Below are 6,653 nucleotides of genomic sequence, written 5' to 3'. Positions count from 1 at the left end.
TAGAACCACAGCCCCCCAGCTTGCTTATCAGCCATTGGCTCTGTCCACGATCAAGTCCACTCTCCGAGGATACACACCGAAGAAACGCTCCATCCTGATGGGGCCACGGTAGAAGCGGCCACACGCGTGGGCTCTGCCGGACGCGTGTGTTCCTTGAGCGGTAGCCTCGTGGGTCGTGTTCCCGCTGAGGTTTTGGTGGCCTTCTCTTGAGGTGGTGCTCCAGGTACGCGCAGGTACAGTGATTGGAAACACTGCCTGCTGGGCAGAGAGCTCCTTGGGTGCCGACCCTCAGGCGTGACTGTGTCGCGTGTGGGCCGTTGGGTGGTTCCTCTCAGGGACACACACTGACGGTAGGAGGACAGGCTGCGAGTAGTTGCCCCTGTCAGTGTCCTGAGCGCCTTCTCAGAGCTGTGATGGTAACCTGGAGTCGGAGCAGCCTAGAATCCCTCCTGGTTTGTCCGTCACACCTGTGTAGCCACAGCAGAACGACTCACCCAGCCTGCCATCATCTGCTTCTGCATTTATTGGGTAGCGTGTTTCTCTACTTGCTGGCTTATTAACTCTGGTCATCAGGACCCCCTGTTCTAGTCAAATGTGGGACCCATGCAGAGAAACTGGCTCGCTGTCTCCGCAGATCGGACACTCATTAGTCGGGTGTAGGGAGGATGGGGTGGTGCTAATTCATCGTCTGGTTATCCTAAGTGTCCTCTCCTCCTAAGACTTAGAGGGGCACACTCGGTTTGTTTGATGTTAGCTACACTGAAACTCAGCGCTGTGCACACGGGGACATGTGGGCCCGAGGCGTAGATCCCTGTGTGTGTGAGCCCTTTAAAAACTCCTAGTTTCCTCTCTCCAAGTTCCCTGCACCACCCAGGTGCCACCTCGAACCCTGCTGCCTGATGTTTTTGTTTAGTTTTGTTTTTAAATTGGGAGACAACAACCCCCTTCGAAATGATGGGTGTTAGAACTAATGAGGGTGCTGGTGCGGGAGTGTAGAGCCTCTGCTCGTCCGAAGGTGTCTCCGATTCAGGACTTGGAGTCGGACGGTGGGCATCAGCTGTGTGCCGTGCGCATCCCGTCCCCCGACTCCGCACCACCCCCACGGCGGTCTGCTGGTCCGTGGCTGGGTCTTCTTCCAACACAAAGGGACATTCCACAGCGTCAAATGGCAGGGATTTGTGTACAATTATCTGGTCAGTTGAGGCAAAAGAAAATAACCGTTTGTCCAATTGTCCAAATGAGCTCTCTGGCCTGCCCTGAATGTTTAAGATAATTGTGTGGGCCCCCGTTTCAGCTCTGCAATCTGGCTAAAATGGACCATTTAAGTGAGACTCCACTCAATGCGATGCCCATGTAAATCGGGCTTAGTTAAGCTAGACCACTGGGTTTAGTGATTTCTGTTTGTCAACTGTTATGCTAAAATTGCTTTTTAGCTAATTGTCCAAATTCCGCCGTTAGGAATCACTATTTCTCTCATTTTGTAATTGTTGTAATGGAAGCAGAAGGGCTCTGGTTTGCATCATTTGATCTCTTTTGCTCAGAGGAAGTGCTGAGGGAATCAAATGGTTGTTTTTGTTTGTTTTTTTTTAACTTGGTGTCTGATTCGGCACCATAATAGACCTCCATTTTCATCAGCTGTTAGGGAAATAGAGCAGCCCCCCTTCTCCCCGCCAAACCTCCCCCTTTTCCAGATGGGGAAACTGAGAGCCGACAGAGGGTTTGCCAGGGTCACGAGACTAGTGGAACGCACGGCGGGAACTAGAATCTTCGACTTCCCAATTTCCAGACCAGTACTGTTCCTGCTTATGCCCTTTTCATTGTTCATTTCTTTCCATAAAATTAAATGACCTTCTTCCAGAAAGATTTAATGGTCAAGATGTGATTTGGTAAAAGCTTCCTCAAGGATTTTTTTTTTTCTTATTACAAAGATTAGAGCAGACTGAGGCTAAGAGAGATTTGCCAACAGCGGTATGTCATTACCCCGAGCTCAGTTTTTCGTGTAATTGGTGTGAAGAGCTGGCTGCCGATGACTAAGGCTGCCGCCCAGCAGACAGTAACGCTGCTTTTGTGATATGCCTCGGTGTGCGTACGTGTCCATCTGCGGTTGTCCGCATAAAAGGTGTACGTCTGCATAAAACGCTGACCAAGATGGATCGTGTCATGTTGACGTTGTAAATAATAAAAAACAGTCTCGAGCAGAACTGATTTTACAGTTGCCTGAGAATGTAGCGCTTCATTTCCACGATAGGCAGTGGCTAGAAATTGATTTTTTTAAATCCAATTAAGCCTCAAGGTTGGTTATCCATTTAAAAGGTCGGCTGAGTTAAACGATGACAGTACCTTCAGTTCATGCTAATAATTAAATTTACACAGGACTTCAACACTTAACGTCCTGCCTTGTGGAGGCACCCGTCGTGTGTTTTTGCACAACGGCGGCAGGCGAAAGTCCCCGGCGAAGGTGCAGACACACAGCAGATCGTGCACCCTGACTTGCTAAGTGCCAGTGCCGGCTGCCATGCAGCCCTGTCACCCCTTCCCCTTGGGCTGCCGCAGCCCCCCGCGCCGGACACTGTGCCCCGCCCACCCCTCCTCTCCCTGTTCTACGGCCCCAGGAGTACTGGAGGCTGGAGAGTAGCCTCTCATTTAAAGGATAGGGGAAAAAAAGAGGGGAACTCTTGGTTTCATGTGCTGCTGAATTTATAATGTCACAAATCAATCATGTTTTAAAAACAGTGCTTTATAGTGCGTACTTACTACATGTTCCCAACGTTTTAAGAAAAAGCCTTCAGAATGTCTTTTTATGGTTCTCATAGGTGATGTTTAAGTGTTACTGAATTTATGAGGATGTTAGGAGAACCACAGACCTGATTGGAATGCGTTTTACTCTGTTTGGGTTATAATGTCACTCAAGTTTCGTAAATCACCGAGAAGGGATAAGTGATCTGATTTCAAACCTAGCATTTTAACCTGCATGGTAAATACGTGCAAGGTTGCTGCATCTTTGTGCTTCCCATCCATGACTGGGAACCGGCCCAAAATGTGGAGCCTTCCAGAATCAGTGAGAAAAAAATACTGAATTTCCTTCTCATGGGCCTTAAAAAAAAAACAAACCCAACGATTTCTGGTGAATTTTTCCCTCCCCCAGCCTCACCTCCACACTGCTCAGCTCTACCAAAATCATCAGCAACAGATTCGGATTCGTCTTTACTTTTGAAGAGATCCACATTTAGATACTAAGATAGACGTGTTGCTTTACACAAGAGTGTTTCTGCAAAAAAAAATGTGACTCAGGTTTTTGAAGACTGAGTCATTTTCAAGGTACTCGAGAAGCCTACTACTTCAGAGGATCCTATAAGGGAAGCTTTTCCTAAAGAAACGATTTCTTGATCAAAATAAACACGGACCCCTCGTTTCGCTTTCCTATACATCTCCATTTTATAGGCTGAGTTTGCTTCAAGGAACGTGGAACCACGTTTGGTCTGTTAATGATTTCTCTCTTACCTCCTTCAGCCACCCCATCCCCAGGCTCCAGGTCTTCAGTATGCCCTTGAAAACTTTTACAACCACAAAAATAATTTTGCAGGTGTGGAGAAGTAAATAGAAATTTAGTTCCCGAGACATGAGGGTCATTACTATCTGACACTCTCCCCTTCCTGGGAGAATCATTTAGGCTGCTAGCACGGCCAGGGGGCTCCGAGAGCAACTCATTCAGCCCTCATTTTATCGAGAAGCCCCGAAAACTGATGCTAGGAAGGCATGCTTTTTGTTGTTCATAAATGATTCCACTAGTAACGTTTTTATTAACACATTCTGTCGTCCCACTGATCCTGGAAGGTAAAAACAAACACAGGACTTGAGATGAGACTACAGAATGTGCTTTTAAAGCAAAGCGCAGACGATGACGTGCAATATGCTGTCTTTTGTGTAAGACCCGTGAATATATATCATCTTTTTTTTTTTTCCAAAAGGAAACAAGAAAGATAAACTAAAGAGTAATAAAAATGGTTACTGTGGGAGAATGCGGAAAGGGGTGGGACAGGAGATTTCTCTGAGCGTTCCTTTTTACAGCTTCATCTCTTGAACCGTACAAATGTTTTACGTGTTCAAAAACTGAAAATGTAAAAAAAACTACAAAACAGCTGTAAAACAAAGAATGTTGCCCGTCATCCAGTTCTACCTACCATACACCCTGAAAGGAATTCAGGGTGGAGATCAGGAATGAGGCCCTCTGTGCTCTGGGAAAACAAGGAGAACAGGCCCTCAGATAGCTAGATCTTTTCAGGAGAAAATTTCATGAACCTAGATTCTTGTATCTTCCCATACTTAGAAAAGTGCTGAAATCTTGAACTGAGGTATCTGTTCCTCGTGACTAATAGTAACCTTCTACCAAGACGTGTGCTTGATAGCACCTACCCCTTCTCCAATATCACATATATACTGACACCTCCCCCCGCCCCACCTCTTTGGAGCAGTTCCTCAGAGCTCCTGGGCTAGAGTCCTCAGCGAGTCCCCAAATAGAACTGAACGCACGGCTCTCACATTGTGCGTTTTTACTTCAGTTGACCCAGCAAACCCTTATGTTGAATACAAACAGAAACAGGAATCTAGATGGACGTCAGATAGACAGACCACACAGACACGAAGTAATCTTTGAAGATCTCAGTGGGATACATTCTAAGAACATGAAGGAAGAAAGGAAGGAGGGAGGGAGGGAGGGAGGGAGGGAGGAAAGAAGGAAGGAAGGAAGGAGGGGAGGAAGGAAGCTTGATGCGGTAGGTTTGTTGTCAGGAGTGGACGCTATTTGGTGAGAGTTGTAGGAAAGAACAACTGAGTGTCCCTATAAAACAAATTCTACTGCTGTCCTCTAGAAGGATTGGGAGCGGTGACACCCAAGGAGCTGTGAGCACACCTGGAATGCAGTTCTGGGTTTCTCCATAGGAAGCTCTTACTTTCTTACCAGCCATTCCCCCAACCAAAAGGAAACAGGGTTCCTTGGAAGTGGCTGGCTGTAGATGTGGGGCAAGGAAGGGACACTGTGAGCCCGGGGGTCATCTTATTGTTCCAGAAAGGACAGAAGTACACAAAAACCGATAGGGACATGGGAAAAAGACACAGGAGCCTGACTGCTGGGCTCTCATCGGCCTAAGTGGGGACGCTTGGAGCAGAGACGCTGAAAGATACCCACTTACGTATGTCCTCAGTGGGGGAAAGCCCGGCATCCTGGGCTTGCAGCCACTGCAGTCGCCCAGGCCCTGTCTTGGGTTCAATGCTCTTCTGTCACCATCTTGAAAAAGAGGCTCCGCATTTTCATTTGGCCCTAGACCTCCACAGGTGATGGGCTTCTTTACTCAAGAATACCAGGCAGGGCTTCCCTGGTGGCGCAGTGGTTGGGAGTCCGCCTGCCGATGCAGGGGGCGCGGGTTCGTGCCCCGGTCCGGGAAGAACCCACATGCCGCGGAGCGGCTGGGCCCGTGAGCGTCCGGAGCCTGTGCTCCGCAATGGGAGAGGCCACAACAGTGAGAGGACCGCGTACCGCAAAAAAAAAAAAAAAAAAAAACAGGCAGCAAGTGTAGAAGGGATGAGCTAGCTGGAAAATAACCATGCTGCAACCAGTCCTTGATGCAGGCAGAGATCATTATTGGATTTGAAAGCCATGGGGGAAAGGTTGTCAGGAAACAGAACATTCTCATCGTCTCAGAGTGCCACTCCACACATTATAAAGAGGAAGCTGATTTCCATTCTATTCGGTATAAAGGGGGGAGTGTACCTTTACCATGAAGAGATCTGGCCGACCCCGCTTAGACCAAGTTACCAGCCTTGGCCAATAAGGCGAGACAGCCTAGGTTATGCGGTTCCTGATGGAGCCCAGTGGGAAACACAATGTGCACTGTTGCCAAAAACATCTAACCCGAATCTAATCATAAGGAAACCATCAGAGGAGTCCAGACTGTGGGGACCTTCTGTGAGACGCGTCAATGTCAGAAAAGACAAAGGCAGGGATTGTTCTGGATTAAAGGAGACCAAAGAGGCTTGACAACCCAGCAGAACGCCTGATCCTTACTTGGATTCTGGATTTAAAAGGAAAAGGCCATGAAGGACATTGTGGGGACAAATTAAAGAAGTTTCAATGGGAACTGCATATTAGGTGATAGAATGGCTTCTGTGTTAAACGTCCATGGCTGTTGTCATCATGGGGGCTGGTGTCCCTGTTCCTAAGAGAGATGCACAGAGGCATGTAGGGTTAAGTGTGTGCAGCTAACTTTACATGATGCAGAGAAAAATGCCTATATCTACACCCATACACATCCGTACACATATATGTGAACCTAGGTGAAGGGCATATTCATTGTACTGGTTTTTCAACTTTTCCATAAGTTCATGCATTTTTCAAAAAAGTGTTTAGGGAAATGTGATTTTTATGGCAATCAGTTAATTTTCAATCCTTGAGGGAACATACAAATCTTCTAGTTGCCACGTCTGACGCAGTATTTACAAAATGTAACTGGGAGGCTCCCTGAGGTCCAGGCGTGGTGATGGAGGGCACACGCTGGACACAGGCAGCCTCCAGGGAGGTCATGCACGGGTCACCCACCACCCTTCTTGGATGGGAGCTCCCTTGCAGGCCAGCTGCTCCATGGAGGGAGGTGGCTGGA

Source organism: Lagenorhynchus albirostris, chromosome 15 (assembly GCF_949774975.1).
Source record: "Lagenorhynchus albirostris chromosome 15, mLagAlb1.1, whole genome shotgun sequence".
Lineage (NCBI taxonomy): Eukaryota > Metazoa > Chordata > Mammalia > Artiodactyla > Delphinidae > Lagenorhynchus > Lagenorhynchus albirostris.
Note: the sequence above shows the minus strand (reverse complement) of the source record.